This window comes from Bombina bombina, chromosome 6, assembly GCF_027579735.1.
Source record: "Bombina bombina isolate aBomBom1 chromosome 6, aBomBom1.pri, whole genome shotgun sequence".
NCBI classification, from domain to species: Eukaryota; Metazoa; Chordata; class Amphibia; order Anura; family Bombinatoridae; genus Bombina; species Bombina bombina.
The window spans coordinates 996,592,801-996,612,226 of NC_069504.1; the positions used below are offsets into that span (position 1 = coordinate 996,592,801).

Genomic DNA, 19,426 nt, shown 5'->3' on the forward strand with positions numbered 1-19,426 from the left:
AACAACATATCAGGCTGTTAACTGAATGTTTATGGATACTTGCTAAGATAAATTCCAGCTATTACCTAAATATTAGTAGCTTTTGGTGCTAACCCAACGCATATAAAAAGCCGAACTTAGAATATTGCGTACGCAATAACCTATTCCTCCATAGAAGTCAATGGGGCAAAAAAAGTGGGAAAAAAAGCATCCAACTCACGAGCAATCCTGATCGCATATTCTCTTGTGCGCTAATCTGACATGAAAATATGAATATTTCACATTCCAATGTTCTACACATAGAAGAAAATGTTCTATTTATTCATAAATACATATATGAATAAATATAAACAAACGTGAAGACCCAATATTGCTTGCACGAAAACTTTTGAGCTCCACTCGTAATCTGGTCCATAAAAACATATATGATGTTATTGGCACAATATATATCTTTACCTTTATATATATATATATATATATATATATATATATATATATATATATATATACACACACACATGATTAAATATAGGTATAGATATATACAGATATATATTTATAGGAATATCTATTTAAAAATACACATAACATATTCCCCTATGTGCAGAACATTGGAATGCGGAATATTTATAGTAAATACACAGTATAACACTTTATTAAAAATGAATATAGCATAAACATGTTTTTACATGTTTTCATTTACATGTTTTCATTTACATAGTGCAGAATTATATAACATTAGCCTAGTGCCAGCTTTCTAAATCAAAGTGTTTAATTAATATTTACCTACGAAAACTAATTTTACAGACCGGTGCTCCTTGCTCTACTGAGCGGGTCTCTTTCTTTCCTAAGCGCATCTGGGCACGCTGTCTAGTCACAGCCGACTCGATCGCACCATTAAACTTAAATGTAGCTCGCTCCCGCTACCAGACCAAAGCGGGACCAAGCTACATTTAGTTTAATGGCACGATCGGGCCAGCTGTGACTAGACAGCGTGCCCAGATGCGCTTATTAAAGGAACAGACCCGCTCAGTAGAGCAAGGAGCACCAGTTTGTAAAATTAGTTTTCGTAGGTAAATATTAATGAAATACTTGGATTTAAAAAACTGGTGCTAGGCTAATGTTATATAATTCTGCACTATGTGCAGAATTATATAACGTTATTTGGTGGCTTTACTGGCCCTTTAACTGCAAAGGTCTCCAATGCACTTCTATATATGTCTATATATGTATACATATGAATTAATATTTGTATATACAGTATGTCTGTAAATGCTTACAATATATACACATATAAATACACACATATGTACACATATATAGACAATTATATATACATGCATATACATATTTAGTGAGGTATATGTATTTACCTCAATGTTAAAGCCCTTTGCCTGCCATTTTTTCTAACACCCGAGACCTCATATCTTTAAGCCCTTATAATTTTTTTGTGCAACATTTTTTATTATTAATTTTTATTAGATGGCATTATTATGAGTGTTACTGTACTTTGTAATGTAATTTTTTTATGTGTTTTGTGAGACTTTTCACAAAACAGTTAACCAGAGCTATGTGGATGTGCTAGGCTGACGAGTGTTAACTTGAATTGCTCTCAAGCGATCGCGTTTACTTTCAACTTGTAATACCAGCGCAATTTAACCTGTGCGCTACAAACGCCAAAAAACAATATTGCTTGTGCAAAACCTTTTAAGCTCCAATCTTAATCTGGCCGATAGTTTCTAAAATTGAATTTTGAACCAAGGCTTTCCCTTTAAAAAACAAATGAATGTATCATCACCATACAATCATGGTCTAAAGTCCAAAAATAAAATTCACTTGTAAAATATCAGTATTTTCAATATGTCCCCATTGTGTCTAAAGAGGAAAAATGCCTGATAAAACTGAAGGGATAAGAAAGGCAGCCAAGCGTTGCACACATTACTGGCAGTGACTCAGATTCTGCAGCCTCATCACAATGAGATGTCACCAGCATGCAACATTCTGGAAGCTAAAGAATATATAAAGTTCTCAATTTAAATCCACATAAAGAAGAGATCATTTTATCATTTCAGTGTATATATAAAGTACTGAGCAAAAGGCAAGTAAAAAATGCTGTAAAGTAAGAATGATTTAAAAAAATAGAAATGCTAATAATTTATTTTTATAAATTAAAATTCAAAGTGAGTGGACAGAATAAAAATCTAAATCAATTTAATATTTGGTGCTACCATTATTTTCCTTCAAAACAGCATAACTTCTTCTAGGTGCACATGTGCAGAGCTTTTTAACGAACTCGGCAGGTAGGTTGTTCCAAACATCTTGGAGAACTAACCACAGCTCTTCTGTGCATTTAGACAGTCTAGGTTGCTTCTGTCTCTCAGACAGACTCAATGATGTTGAGATCATTTATGAAGCCGCGGATGCTGCTTCAGAGGCCCATTGCTTCAGGCTTGCCTGAAATGGAAGCTTAGAAGCAGCGATCATAAGACAGCTGCTCCTTAACCTGTCCCCCAACTTTTAGGATGATTGACAGCCCCTGCTAGTGAACGATTGGCCAGCAGTAAGCAGGGGGCGCATTCCACAAGCATTTCACTAGCATTTAGTGATGTCGAGCAGACATGATTCACTATAGTGGATCATGTCCGCTCAATATTTAGTAAATCTACCCCTTGGGTTCTGTAGGGGCCATACCACCACCTCCAGGACTCCTTGTTCCTCTTTACATTGAAGACAGTACTTAATAACTTTGTCTGTATCTTTGGGGTCATTGTCATGCTGCAGAATAAATTTGGGGCCAATCAGATTTCTCCCTGATTGTATTGCATAATGGACAAGTAATTACCTGCACATCTCTGCATTGAGGAAAGCATTAATTCTGACAAAATCCCCAATTCTATTTGCAGAAATACAGCCCCAAACTTTCAAGGAACCTCCACCATGGTTCACTGTTGCTTGCAGACACTAATCATTTTACCTATCTTCAGCCTTTCAGCAAATAAACTGCCTTGTGCTGAGCCAAATATTTCATTCAAATTGTGACTCATCAGTCCAGAATACCTATTGCCATTTTTCTGTAACCCAGTTCTTGTATTTTTGTGCATAGTTGAGTCACTTAGTCTTGTTTCTATATCAGAGTTATGGCTTTTTGGCCACAAATCTTCCATGAAGACTGCTTCTTAGCAGACTTCTCCAGACAGTAGATATATTTTACCTGGTTTCCACGGGGTTCTTGAAATTCTGAGCAGATGGCACTGCTGGACATCTTCCTAGTGTGAAGGGAAGTAGTCATGATAAGTCTTTCCTTGGCCGGTCACTGTGCCTGCAGTCCTCAACATTGCTGTTTCATTGTGCTTCTTCAGAAGAGCTTGGACAGCACTTCTGGAAACCCCTGTCTGCCTGGGAGATTTCTTCCTTGGAGATACCTTAATGATGCAGTATAACTACATTGTGTCTTGTTGATGTGCTCAGTCTTGTCATGAAGTTCACCTGTAGCCTTATATTTACCTCTAGCGAGCTGGAGAGTCAGGGTACCAGGAACCAGACGGAGACTTAAAATGCTAAATTAATCACAACTTTATTTAAAAAATAAGAAAAATAATAAGTCCAAAAGCCAAATGACAAGCCAGGAGTCAAAGCCAGAGCAGAAAGTCAGAAGAGCACGGTCAGGAACCAAGGCGAGTGGTCAGACGAGTCGGGGATAGGAATACGAAGATCAGCAAAGTCAAGAACTAGCCAGGGATCTGGAACCAGAAGGGACGCCAAACAAGGTACAGACAGAGAAAGGAACTCACAGAGAGAGATCAGAGATAATGCAAGGCAATGGCAAACAGGACTGAAGCAGTTAAATATGGAGTGATGACATCATCCTCCTGGGACTGCAACATGTCTCTCTCTGATGATGTTCTCCAGTTTGGCCATAAGAGGGAGCCTGGGAGTAGTGAACAACATTACACACTCTGCTTGCAGGCAATGAGAACAGGTGAGTCAAAATGGCAGTCAAGATTAAAAAGCAGCAAATAATATTGAAATCAGGGTGAAACCCTGACAATCTGATCCTTCTTCATAGAGCCCTGGGCCTTGTTAATAGGAGGCTTAGCAAGGTGGATCCCAGGGCCTGTACTAAAGGATCTCCTTCTTTAATGTAGGCCCTGGAATTTGCCATGCTAAACCTCCAATTAGTTCTGCCCAGGCCTTTCTGTAGAAGGGTGTGGATTATCACTGCTCTCCAGAAGCGCTAAAGGTGAGTATTTAAACTTTACAGCTAATTTAAAGGAATAAAAATAATACTGATGAATTTTGTCAACATTTCTTTGTTTTCTTTAAATTAGTGCATTCATTTGAATAATCATTTCATGAAAATAAAAATCCATATTTTTGTTATGAATTCACAATTTTTGGTTTCATAAAAGAACAGTTAAAAGAAAGCACTGATTGGCTAAAGAACTGAAATAAGGGGGCACTTTGCAGAGGCTTAGATACAAGGTAACCACAGGGGTAAAAGTGTATTATTATAACTGTGTTGGTTATGCAAAACTGGGGAATGGGTAATAAAGGGATTATCTATCTTTTTAAACAACAAAAAATCTGGTATTGACTGTCCATTTAAGTAATGGTTATAGGATAGCTATGTAAACAAGAAACTGTCAAATAAAATACACTCAAAGTTGGGGCTTAAAGAGCTAGGTTTTAAAATGTCCATTAATAATTGATTTCTCTAAGTACTGGCTTTGTGCAAACAAAGAAAAAAATAAGATAAGGATGTCTGCTCTCGCAAAAAATGTGGCCTAATTAAAGGGACATGAAACCCAATTTTTTTCTTCCATGATTTAGAGAGAGCATAGAATTATAAACAACTTTCTAATTTACTTATATTATCTAATTTGCTTTATTTGTTTGATATTCTTTGCTGAAAAGCATATCTAGATATGCTTAGTAGCTGTTGATTGGTAGCTGCACATAGATGCCTCCTGTGATTGGCTCACCATGTGCATTGCTACTCCTTCATTAAAGGATATCTAAATAATAAAGCAAATTAGGTAATAGAAGTAAATTGGAATGTTGATTAAAATTGTATTCTCTACCTTAATTATGAAAGACATTTTTTGGGTAAAGTGTCCCTTTAAATGAGTTGTGGTTTCAACTAGCAAATGTAGCTATTTCATATAGAAATAAAAGCAAACTTAAAGGACATATTTACAACACACTTTTTACTCTGCAGATTTTATTAGAAGTCCCTGAGAAATTATTTAGGAGTAACCAATTTTACAGTACACTGACCCTATAATGGTTTCAGATGAGAAAAAAAAAAAAAAAAAAATATATATATATATATATATATATATATTCAAATTATTTTTTCTGCTTTTGCAAAATGTTATAAAGGGTTAGAAGGAGAGGGTTGAAATTCATATTAAAAGGACAGTCAAGTCCAAAAAAAACTTTCATGTTTCAAATAGGGCATGTAATTTTAAACAACTTTCCAATTTACTTTTATCACCAATTTTTCTTTGTTCTCTTTGTATTCTTAGTTGAAAGCTAAACCTAGGAGGTTCAAATGCTAATTTCTTAGACTTGAAGGCAGCCTCTAATCTAAATTCATTTTGATAGTTTTTAACCACTAGAGGGCATTAGTTCACGTGTTTCATATAGATAACATTGAGGACGTGAAATTACCATGCAGACAGCTCTGATTGGCTAAAATGCAAGTCTGTCAAAAGAACTTAAATAAGGGGGCAGCCTGCCAAGGCTTAGATACAAGGTAATTACAGAGTAAAACGTGTATAATTATAACTGTGTTGGTTGTGCAAAACTGGGGAATCTGTAATTAAGGGATTATCTATCTTTTAAAACAACACAAATTCTGGTGTTGCCTGTCCCTTTAAGTGATAGTAGTCTGAGAGAATTGATGACTATAAATTTAGAGGACAAAGCATAAAATGATAGTAAATTCAAAATTATATTTTTATGATTCAGATAGAACTTTGTAAACAACTTTCCATTTTACTTCTATTATGAAATTTCCTTTGTTCCCTTGGTATCCTTTGTTAAAAAGCATATCTAGGTAGGCTAAGGAGCAGCAATGCACTTTTTTGAGCTAGCTGAACACATCAGGTGAGCCAATGACAAAAGGCATAAATAGGCAGCCATCTTTACCAGCTAGCTCCCAGTAGTGCATTGCTGTTCTTGGGGTTACCTAGATTTACTCTTGAACAAAGGATACCAAGTGAACAAAACAAATTTGATACAAGAAGTAAAATGGAAAAGTTACTTAAAATTTTAATGTTTTTACTTTAAGAATAATGTAAAGTAAGAGAGTCCATTTTAGTTATTGGCCAAAGGAGTTAAAACTTTTTACAAGCACAAGATTCACAGCTTCCAAAATGCCTCAGAGTTCCTGAAATGATCACGTATCAATCTAAGGCAAGATTACATATATGGCGCAGGCTTCAGCACAACTGCTGAAACCCGTGCTGCCCGTTATTTAACCTTGCATATCGGGGTATCACATATTCGGCGCCCGCAGTTCATAAAGTGCCGTAAGTCGGATAAACTAGCCATGTCCAGAAATGAGTGTAAATACAAATTTTTGGAGTCGCCAGTGACTTACGGCGCTTTAGAAACTGCCGGCGCCTAAGTAAGAATTTTTTTTTTCAAATCTCTAGTAAATGTCTAACATGCCACCCAAGAATAAACCCAACACACAAAAAAAACCTATATCTGCCATCAAACCCACATCAGAACTAATAATAAAAGTACCCCACAAATCGCAATATGCCTAATTAAACTATTAACCCCTAATCTGCCATTCACCCACATCACAATTTACCTAACAGTGTTAACCCCTAAATCCGCAAAACCCAACATCGCAAACTACATAATAAATGTATTAACCCCTAATCACCCACATCGCAAAGTCCCTATTAAAACTATTAACCCCTAATCTGCCATTAACCCACATCGCAAAGTATCTATTAAAACTATTAACCCCTAAACCGCCATCCCCCACCAATGCAATAGACTTAATTAACCTATTAACCCCTAATCCACCAAACCCACACAACACAATAATCCTAATAAAACCATTAACCCCTAACCCGCCAAACCATGCAAATAACTAATTAAACTACTATGCCTCCTAACCTAACACCCCCTAACCTAACACCCCCTAAATTAACCCAAATTATCTAAATTAAAAAATACTAAGTTACAAACAATTAAAATAAAAAAGATAACATTAATTAAAAATAATAAACCACATTATCAAAAATAAAAAAATTAAACCTAATCCTTATGAAAATAAAAAGCTCCCTCAAAATAAAAACACCCCCTAATCTAATGCTATACTACCAATAGCCCTTAAAATTGCCTTTTGTAGGGCATTGCCCTAAGTTAAACAGCTCTTTTACCTTATAAAATACTAAGTCCCCCCTATAACAGTAAAACCCACCACTCACCAAATGTCCAAAATAAAAACTAACACTAAAAAATCCTAAACTACCCATTGTCCATAAAGGGGCATTTGTATGTACATTGCCCTTAAAAGGGCATTCAGCTCTTTTACTGCTCTTAAAAGGGCATTCAGCTCTTTTTCAATCCTATTGGCTGATCCAATCAGCCAATAGGATTGAGCTTGCATTCTATTGGCTGTTCCAATCAGCCAATAGAATGCAAGCTCAATTCTATTGGCTGATTACATCAGCAAATAGGACTTTTTCACCTTTAATTCCGATTGGCTGATAGAATTCTATCAGTCAATTGGAATTCAAGGGACGCCATTTTGGATGACGTCACTTAAAGGAACCTTCATTCTGGAAGAGTCGATGTAAGAAGAGGATGCTCCGTGCCGGATGCCTTGAAGAAGGACCCGCTCCGCGCCGGATGGATGAAGATAGAAAATACCGTCTGGATGAAGACTTCTGCCCGGTTGGATGAAGACTTCTACCGCTTCATTGAGGACTTCTGCCAGCTTCGTTGAGGATGGATGTCTGGTCTTAAAAAACTGTAAATGGATCTTCGGGGGTTAGTGTTAGGTTATTTTAAGGGGTTTATTGAGTGGGTTTTATTTTTAGATTAGGGCTTTTGTGCGGAAAAAGAGCTAAATGCCCTTTTAAGCACAATGCCCATCCAAATGCCCTTTTCAGGGCAAAGGGGAGCTTAGATTTTTTTAGTTAGGATTTTATTTGGGGGTTGGATGTGTGGCTAGTGGGTTTTACTGTTGGGGGGTTGTTTGTATTTTCTTTACAGGTAAAAGAGCAATGCCCCGCAAAAGGCCCTTTTAAGGGCTATTGGTTTAGTTTAGGCTAGGTTTTTTATTTTATTTTGGGGGGGCTTTTTTATTTTGATAGGGCTATTCTATTAGGTCTAATTAGTTTAAATATCTGATCATTTCTTTTTTTATTTTGTGTAATTTAGTGTTTTGTTTTTTTGTAATTTAGTTAATTGTATTTAATTTAGGTAATGTATTTAATTGTAGTGTAAGGTTAGGTGTTAGTGTAACTCAGGTTAGGTTTTATTTTACAGGTAAATTTGTATTTATTTTAGCTAGGTAGTTAGTAAATAGTTAATAACTATTTAGTAACTAGTCTACCTAGTTAAAATAAATACAAACTTGCCTGTGAAATAAAAATAAAATCTAAGCTAGATACAATGAAATTATTAGTTATATTGTAGCTAGCTTAGGGTTTATTTTAAAGGTAAGTATTTAGTTTTAAATAGGAATTATTTAGTTATTAATAGTAGGTTTTATTTAAATTTATTTTAATTACATTAAAGTTAGTGGGTGTTAGCGTTATATTTAGGGTAAGGTTTAGGGGTTAATAAATGTAATTTAGTGGCAGCGACATTGGGGGCATAAGATTAGGGGTTAATAATATTTAACCAGTGTTTGTAATGCGGGAGTGCGGTGGTTTAGGGGTTAATATGTTTATTATAGTGGCGGCGATGTCGGGAGCGGCAGATTAGGGGTTAGTTGTTTGCAATGCGGGAGGGCCTTGATTTAGGGGTTAATTTATGGGTGTTAGTGTACTTTTTAGCACTTTAGTTATGAGTTTTATGTTACAGCGTTGTAGCATAAAACCCATAACTACTGACTTTCAGTTTACGGTATCGATCTTGACGGTATAGGCTGTACCGCTCACTTTTTGACCTCCCAGGCAAACTCGTAATACCGGCACAAAGGAAGTCCCATTGAAAAAGGACTTTTTGAAAGCTGCAGCAATTACGTTGCGTTACGGCCAAAAAAGTTTGCGGTGCAGCTAAACCTGCAGTAGTGAAAAAGAGCCTTAACGCTGCTTTTTCACTCATACCGCAAAACTCGTAATCTAGCTGTATGTTAGCAAACTTTTGCTGAAACTGTGATCCCAAGTATTGCCCATGGGAGACACTCATTGCCACTCGTTGGAACAGAGAGGGTAATCCAATTTTCTTTAAATATATCGTCCAACCTATGGATTACGAGTGGAGTGCAAAGGTTTACGTGCAAGCCATAAGGGAATTAATCAGGGGTGTTAGTGTGCGTTGAGCTTATCACTTGTATTACAAGTTTAAAGTAATCACAATTGCTTGAGTTCAATTCAAGTTAATGCTTGCCGGGTTAGCACATCCTTAAGAGCTCTGGTTAACTATTTTGCAAAACAAAAAGTGTTGCAAAACATGTAAAAAATACATTAAAGAGTACATTTTGTAAGTATATTTATAAGAATCTTAGCAGTACTCTCCAAATAATATGTGATTATATGGCAGGGTTATAACTTAATATATTTAACAATCTCTCTTTAAACTAAACCCACAATCAAATATGCATATACTAAGACAATACAATTAATATAAATTCTTGAATTCTTTATTATTAGTAAATATCTATGAACACATTGAAATATATTTGTAGGACTCAATGAATCAATATTATACGCATTTAAAAACTATGGCCTAGATTTAGAGTTGGGCGGTAGCCGTGAAAACCAGCATTAGAGGCTCCTAACGCTGGTTTTTACCGCCCTCTGGTATATGGAGCCAGTCATTAAAGGGTCTAACGCTCAATTTTCAGCCGCGACTTTTCCATACCGCATATCCCCTTACATCAATTGTGTATCCAATCTTTTCAATGGGATCTTTCTAACGTCAGTATTTAGAGTCGTGGCTGAAGTGAGCATTAGAAATCTAACGACAAAACTCCAGCCGCAGAAAAAAGTCAGTAGTTAAGAGCTTTCTGGGCTAACGCCAGTTTATAAAGCTCTTAACTACTGTGCTCTAAGGTACACTAACACCCATAAACTACCTAAGTACCCCTAAACAGAGTTCCCCCCACATCGCCGCCACTCTATTAAATTTTTTTAACCCCTAATCTGCCGACCATACGCTGCTGCCACATACATTATCCCTATGAACCCCTAATCTGCTGCCCCTAACACTGCCGACCCCTATATTTATTAACCCCTAATCTGCCCCCCTCACCGTCGCCTCCACCTGCCTACACTTATTAACCCCTAATCTGCTGAGCGGACCGCACCGCTACTATAATAAAGTTATTAACCCCTAATCCGCCTCACTCCCGCCTCTATAACCCTATAATAAATAGTATTAACCCCTAATCTGCCCTCCCTAACATTGCCGACACCTAACTTCAATTATTAACGCCTAATCTGCCGATCGGAGCTCACCGCTACTCTAATAAATTTTATAACCCCCTAAAGCTAATGCTAACCCTAACCCTAACACCCCCCTAAATTAAATATAATTTTATTCTAACGAAATAAATTAACTCTTATTAAATAAATTATTCCTATTTAAAGCTAAATACTTACCTGTAAAATAAATCCTAATATAGCTACAATATAAATTATAATTATATTGTAGCTATTTTAGGATTAATATTTATTTTACAGGTAACTTTGTAATTATTTTAACCAGGTACAATAGCTATTAAATAGTTAAGAACTATTTAATAGTTACCTAGTTAAAATAATTACAAAATTACCTGTAAAATAAATCCTAACCTAAGTTACAATTAAACCTAACACTACACTATCAATAAATAAATTAAATAAACTACCTAGAATTATCTACAATTAAACCTAACACTACACTATCAATAAATAAATTAAATACAATTCCTACAAATAAATACAATTAAATAAACTAACTAAAGTACAAAAAATAAAAAAGAACTACTTTACAAAAAATAAAAAAATATTTACAAACATTAGAAAAAAAATTACAACAATTTTAAACTAATTACACCTACTCTAAGCCCCCTAATAAAATAACAAAGACCCCCAAAATAAAAAAATGCCCTACCCTATTCTAAATTACAAAAGTTCAAAGCTCTTTTACCTTACCAGCCCTTAAAAGGACCTTTTGTGGGGCATGCCCCAAAGAATTCAGCTATTTTGCCTGTAAAAAAAAACATACAATACCCCCCCAACATTACAACCCACCACCCACATACCCCTAATCTAACCCAAACCCCCCATAAATAAACCTAACACTAAGCCCCTGAAGATCTTCCTACCTTGTCTTCACCATGCCAGGTATCACCGATCGTTCCAGGCTCCGAAATCTTCCTCCAAGCCCAAGCGGGGGCTAGACATCCATCATCCAGCGGCTGAAGAGGTCCAGAAGAGGCTCCAAAGTCTATCCTTGAAGAAGAGGCGATCCGGACCGGCAACCATCTTGATCCAAGCGGCATCTTCTATCTTCATCCGATGACGACCGGCTCCATCTTGAAGACCTCCACTGCGGACCCATCTTCTTCTTCCGACGACTTCCCGATGAATGACGGTTCCTTTAAGGGACGTCATCCAAGATGGCGTCCCTCGAATTCCGATTGGCTGATTCTATCAGCCAATCGGAGTTAAGGTAGGAATATTCTGATTTCCGTTCCGATCAGCCAATAGAATGCGAGCTCAATCTGATTGGCTGATTGGATCAGCCAATCGGATTGAACTTGAATCTGATTGGCTGATTCCATCAGCCAATCAGAATATTCCTACCTTAATTCTGATTGGCTGATAGAATCCTATCAGCCAATAGGAATTCGAGGGACGCCATCTTGGATGACGTCATTTAAAGGAACCGTCATTCGGCGAGTAGGCGTCGGTTGAAGAGGATGTTCCGCGTCGGCTTGGAAGAAGATGGCTCCGCTCCGGAAGAAAGAAGATTGAAGATGTTGCTTGATAGAAGACTTCATCCCGATGAAGGACTTCCGACTTCAGCCCGATGATGGAGTTCTTCAGCCGCCGCTTGGATCCAGACTTCAGCCCAAGGATGGACGTCACTCTTCAGCCCCCCGCTTGGGCTTGGATCAAGACTTCGGACCCTCTTCTGGACAGATCGGGACCCGGTGAGGTGAAGACAAGGTAGGGAGATCTTCAGGGTCTTAGTGTTAGGTTTATTTAAGGGGGGTTTGGGTTAGATTAGGGGTATGTGAGTGGTGAATTGTAATGTTGGGGGGGGGTATTGTATGTTTTTTTTACAGGCAAAAGAGCTGAATTCTTTGGGGCATGCCCTGCAAATGGCCCTTTTCAGGGCTGGTAAGGTAAAAGAGCTTTGAACTTTTTTATTTTAGAATAGGGTAGGGCATTTTTTTATTTTGGGGGTCTTTGTTATTTTATTAGGGGGCTTAGAGTAGGTGTAATTAGTTTAAAATTGTTGTAATATTTTTCTAATGTTTGTAAATATTTTTTTATTTTTTGTAACTTAGTTCTTTTTTATTTTTTGTACTTTAGTTAGTTTATTTAATTGTATTTATTTGTAGGTATTTTATTTAATTAATTTATTGATAGTGTAGTGTTAGGTTTAATTGTAGATAATTGTAGGTATTTTATTTAATTAATTTATTGATAGTGTAGTGTTAGGTTTAATTGTAACTTAGGTTAGGATTTATTTTACAGGTAATTTTGTAATTATTTTAACTATTTTAGCTATTAAATTGTTATGAACTATTTAATAGCTATTGTACCTGGTTAAAATAAATACAAAGTTGCCTGTAAAATAAATATTAATCCTAAAATAGCTACAATATAATTATAATTTATATTGTAGCTATATTAGGGTTTATTTTACAGGTAAGTATTTAGCTTTAAATAGGAATAATTTATTTAATAAGAGTTAATTTATTTCGTTAGATAAAAATTATATTTAAGTTAGGGGGGTGTTAGTGTTAGAGTTAGACTTTTTTTTTTGTTTTAGGGGTTAATCCATTTATTACAGTAGCGGCGAGATTCGTTCGGCAGATTAGGGGTTAATAATTGAAGTTAGGTGTCGGCGATGTTAGGGAGGGCAGATTAGGGGTTAATACTATTTATTATAGGGTTATTGAGGCGGGAGTGAGGCGGATTAGGGGTTAATAACTATTATAGTAGCGGTGCGGTCCGCTCGGCATATTAGGGGTTAATAAGTGTAGGCAGGTGGAGGCGACATTGTGGGGGGCAGATTAGGGGTTAATAAATATAATATAGGGGTCGGCGGTGTTAGGGGCAGCAGATTAGGGGTACACAGGGATAATGTAGGTAGCGGTGGTTTACGGAGCGGCAGATTAGGGGTTAAAATAATATGCAGGTGTCAGCGATAGCGGGGGCAGCAGATTAGGGGTTAATAAGTGTAAGGTTAGTGGTTTTTAGACTCGGGGTACATGTTAGAGTGTTAGGTGCAGATGTAGGAAGTGTTTCCCCATAGAAAACAATGGGGCTGTGTTAAGAGCTGAACGCTGCTTTTTTGCAGGTGTTAGGTTTTTTTTCAGCTCAAACTGCCCCATTGTTTTCTATGGGGGAATCGTGCACAAGCACGTTTTTTAAGCTGGCCGCGTCCGTAAGCACCGCTGGTATCGAGATTTGCAGTGGCGTTAAATTATGCTCTACGCTCCCTTTTTGGAGCCTAACGCACTGAAAACCCAGCCATTCTGTGAACTCTAAATACCAGCGGTATTTAAAAGGTGCGGGAGAAAAAAAAGCATGCGTAGCTAACGCACCCCTTTGGCCGCCAAACTCTAAATCTAGTCGTAAGAAATATGCTATGTAAAATTCATAGAAGTTTACCCTTAAAATTTGCCTTACTTACAATTACCTTTTATTCAATTAACACAATTAGACTAAAGTATAAACCACTGAACATTCAGACTGATACAATTTTAACAGTGCTTAGTTAAACAATAGGACAATATATATATATATATATATATATATATATATATATATATATATATATATACTCAGCTATTCAGCTACAATTGATTCTAATACAATTCTAATTAGGATACTAAAAATACATATATTCTTAAAGTAAACAGTTACTCTAAATGTCTACTTATTTAAACTGGAACAAATTCTTAGTTACTTATAATTCAAATCAATTCTAAGATATATATATATATATATATATATATATATATATATATATATATATATATATATATATATATATATATATTTACTTAGCATACAAAGATAAACTTAACCCTATACAGGACTATGAATATAAACAAAAATACAGACCGCTTTCTTTAATCTATCAACTGTAATTTAAACTGCAGTGACTATGCATATATTTGTGTTAAAATATTAATTACAACCCTTTTTCTTTATATATATATATATATATATATATATATATATATATATATATATATATATATACACGTTACCAAAATGACCAAAATTGATAGTTCAGTTACCAAAAACTCCTTGTTTCATCTCAGAAGAAAGATAAGTACATTTTTGCAATCAATGAGAAAAGGCAGTCAGCTTGCTCAGAATGATTGTATTTCAAACGCCCAGCAGCAGTTATCACTCAAAGTTAGCAGCCTGTCTCTTTTTCCCTCTCTTGCCTTACTTATATAAGTTTTCACTCATTATGAAACCATGTGGGTTACCCTACGGAAGCTGATCATCCCATTGGTTACTTGGGAAGTCTTTTCGGATTGGCTCTAGACTTGGCATGGTCACCATGGAAACGCATCTTTTAACAGTTAAGTCCCTTGACTGTTATACTGGATTCTGGCCATCGGGGGCAGCAGACAAAACAAACAGTTTCATTTAACCATTTCTAACATTCATGTTTCTAAATTATAATTTCTTGCATTAATTACTTACAATCCGAATTCCAGGCAGGATAGCACAATGTGCATTTTCTGATTATTGTAATATGAAATATCATGTGTCTTTAACATTATATTATATTAAAGTAATTATACTGCTGATTATTCTAGATGGATAACATTTAAAATCCTGATATTGCATTCATGCAAATACAGCATGTTTCACATTTCTAACAAATTGGAAATGCATGAATCTTGTTATCATATGTCTAAAAAAAGAATAAAGAGATACAAGGGTTATTATTCTGACATAGTTAAACATTTTAGACCGACTAAAATAGTCACCTATCAAGCTAAACGAATACTCATGTAATATTAGAAAATTAGACAATCTCCCAAATTTCTATATTCACATATATACTATGTTGTCTGAATATATGTACATGTATACACACACACATGTATTAATTTCTATGCTGTCTTTTAACAATGGGTTAACTGCAATTGCCATTTAATCTATTACAAAAATTTTAATCCATCTCCCACATATATATATATATATATATATATATATATATATATATATATATATATATATATATATATATATATATATATATATATATATATATATATATTCATTTCTATGCAGTGTTCAAAATTATACAAAATCCAGCAGACCATAGATTGTTATATAGTCATTTAAACTTTCAGGCTGTATAAAGAAAAAGAAAAAATATATTTTTGAATTTAAGCAGTTATACTTATAACATGTGTCTTTTAGCAGATGTTTCTTTTCAAGTACAAAGATTATTGACTCCAAATAACCAAGGGGTTTCCTGTAACTTAAATACAATGCTTATCTTTTAATTAGGATAAACATGTCTTCACCCAGCTAAAACTATTTGGCAAGGGGGGTTTGTTTTATAGTAGAATAGAACTGTTGTCTCCAAAATTTATGAGACACAATATAGATGTCTTTAGAGCAGAAATAGGGGTCAGTGATAATCTAATAGGGATTTTAAATTCACGCCTCAGTGGGACATCCTTTGTAAACAGTCCTCTGTTTTCAGATGTGTAATATATAGAATATACAGATGATTATCTTTGAGGTAATCTGTTTTTTATTTTTTTCCCTCTGGAATGGTTGTTTAAATTAAGTACACCAAATGTTTTCTCTAAGATTACTTTGAAAACATTTCTTTGTACAAGCAATCCATTTGATGAGTGAGGGAGGGGGCTGGTTTCTATATAGTGCCCATTTGTAACTTTTAGAAACTAAATTAATTATTTGGTGTACACAGTCACAGATCCATTGAATAATAATAATTATGTCTGTGTATATCATCTAATAATATTTCAAATACCTTGACAATTTACACTTATAATAACACCATCTAATCAAATTATTATGCAAAGGGATTTAACATTGAGATACATACATATAATGTCTAAAAATGTATTTAAATGTGTATATATATCCTATATAATAAAAGGTCAGGTATGTTTGTCAGATGCAGTCATGCGCAGTAGAGACTGCAGAGGACTAACATACCTTGGCTTGAGCAGTAGAGGAGTGTGCACTGTGGAAGCTGCTTGGTGGGGGCGTGGCCTGGTGTACCATGATGGGGGCGTGGTCAGTGGGGGCATGGTCTCACTGGAGTGTATGGGAGGGGGCGTGGTCAACAGGAGAAAAGTGGGAAAGAACAAAAGAGGTGGGAGAGACCAAAAGAGAGCAAAAGAGGGGGGAAGAGAGAGAGAGAGAGAGAGAGAGAGAGAGCAAAGGAGAGGGTTGAGAGAGCAAAAGAGAGGAGGGAAAGAGAGCAAAAGAGGGGGGGGAGAGAGAGCAAAAGAGGGGGGAGAGAGAGAGAGCAAATGAGGGGGAGAAAGAGATCAAAAGAGGGGGAGATAGAGAGCAAAAGAGGGGGGGAGAGAGAGCAACAGAGGGGGAGAGAGAGCAAAAGAGGGGGGGAGAGAGAGCAAAAGAGAGAGGGAGAGAGAGAGAAAAAGAAAGGAGATAGAGAGAGCAAAAGAGGGGGGAGAGAACAAAAGAGGGGGAGAGAGCAAATGAGGGGGAGAGAGAGCAAAAGAGTGGGGGGAGAGAGAGCAAAAGAGAAGGGGGAGAGAGAGCACAAAAGAGAGGGGGAGAGAGAGCGCAAAAGAGAGGGGGAGAGAGTGCAAAAGAGGTGGGGAGATAGTGCAAAAGAGAGCGGGAGAGAGTGCAAAAGAGAGGGGGAGAGAGAGAAAAAGAGAGGGGGGGAGAGCAAAAGAGAGGGGGTAAGAGAGAGAGCACAAAAAAGGGGGGGAGAGAGCAAAAGAGGGGGGGAGAGAGCAAAATAGGGGAGAGAGAGAGCAAAATAGGGGGGGAGAGAGCAAAAGAGGGGGATAGAGCAAAAGAGGGTGAGAGAGAGAGAGCAAAAGAGGGGGAAGAGAGAAAGTGAGCAAAAGAGGGAAGAGAGAGCAAAAGAGGGAGAGAGAGAGCAAAAGAGGGGGGAGAAAGCAAAAGAGGGGGAGAGAGAGAGCACAAGAGGGTAGAGAGAGAGCACAAGAGGGGAGAGAGAGAGCAAAATAGGGGAGAGAGAGCAAAATAGGGGGGAGAGCAAAAGAGGGCGATAGAGCAAAAGAGGGCGAGAGAGAGCAAAAGAGGGGGGAGAGATCAAAAGAGGGGGAGAGAGAGAGCAAAAGACGGGGGAGAGAGCAAAAGAGGGAGAGAGAGCACAAGAGGGGCGAGAGAGAGCAAAAGAGGGGAGAGAGAGAGCTAAAGAGGGGGAAGAGAGAGCTCAAAAGAGAGGGGGCACAAAAGAGAGGGGGGGGGAGGGAATAAAGGTTGTAACCGCGTTACTTAAAAAATTGGCCCGGGCTTTAGGACTAGTATATATATATATATATATACTGTATATATAAATAAATATTTGTATATATGTATTATTGTTTTTATATGTGTATATGTATTTATAAATATTCATATTTTCATGTTGGGTTAGCACAAGTGAGAATATGCGATCAGGTTTGCGATTGAGTAGGGTGTTTTTTCCATTTTTTTTTGCTCCATTAACTTCTATAGGGGAAATAGGTTAATGTCCGTGATATTGGAAGTTTTGCACATATTGAGTTAGCTCCCCAACAAAAACTGGTTACTTTTAACTTGCAATGTGTGCACTACCCAAAGCATGCAAAAAGCTCACCTCTAGAACAATCACATGAGCGGAATCGCTAAATAGTGCTCCACTCATTACCTTGCCAACAGTAGAGATTTGAAATATTTTTGCAATGAACGTTAATTTAAAATTTGTTAAAAAAATATGGGCTAGATGGTGGTGCGCTAAAGTTAGCACAGGTCACAAATCGATAAGCAAGTAATTGGATATGCTCAAAAAAGAAGTCGTAAGTGTAAGTGAAAGTGTAAGAGTTTAAAAAAGTTGCACCAAGCACAACATAAATACATTAAAATAATGTTAGCGCTGCGGAATCTGTTGGTGCTCTACAAATAACTGATAATAATAATAATGTATTACACTCATATATACACTTTGTGATAAAACTATTTCATATAAATATTAATACTTTTTTTATAAGGGTTAAAAGTAAAATGGTGTATGACAAGGTATTTGACTTGTATCTCATAGAAAGTTATTTTCTATGTATTTGTTATACCAAAAACTGGTAAAAAAACTTTGTTCTAAACAATGTTGTCTTTCATAGCTCTGTGTTTATTTATACCACTATATGTATATAGCAGAAATTTATTATTATTCTGAGCATAAATAATTGCAAATTTAACATGTAATTAGAAACTTTATTAAAATTGTATACTTTTTCTAAATCAAACAATATTATTGCTCCAAATTTAGTGCAAAGTATTGCTCCAAATTTGGTGCACTAGTAGATATAGGGATAAAAATGAAATAAATAATTACTTCTTATGGATTATGTTACATCTTTGTCTCTCATTACAAAGGGGCCCATTTATCAAGCTCCGGATGGAGTTTGATGGCCCGTGTTTCTGGCGAGCCTATAGGCTCGCTAGAAACACCAGTTATGAAGCAGCGGTTTAAGACCGTTGCTCCATAGCCTGTCCACCAGCTCTGAGCAGGTGGACAGACATTGCCGCAATTCAACCTGATCGAGCACGATCGGGTTGATTGACACCCCCCTGCTGGCGGCTGACTGGCCGCGAATCTGCAGGGGGTGGCATTGCACCAGAAGCTCACAAAAGCTGCTGATGCAATGCTGAATACGGAGAGCGTATTGCTCTCTGCATTCAGCGAGGTCTGTCAGACCTGATCCACACTGTCGGATCAGGTCCGACAGACCTTTGTTAAATAGGCCCCAAAGCAAGGGGACAATATTTTTGCTCCAAATTTCGTGCAATATTGTCCCCTTGCTTTCTAATGAAAGCCAAAGATGTAACATAAT

At 36.5% G+C, this 19,426-nt stretch overlaps 1 protein-coding gene across 1 annotated transcript in view; it reads right to left on the minus strand.

Annotated features, from left to right (window-relative positions):
* NMUR2 (neuromedin U receptor 2) overlaps window positions 1-19,426 on the minus strand; it is a 290,911-nt gene that overhangs the window by 126,956 nt on the left and 144,529 nt on the right. The gene's annotated exons all lie outside the window — the stretch shown is intronic.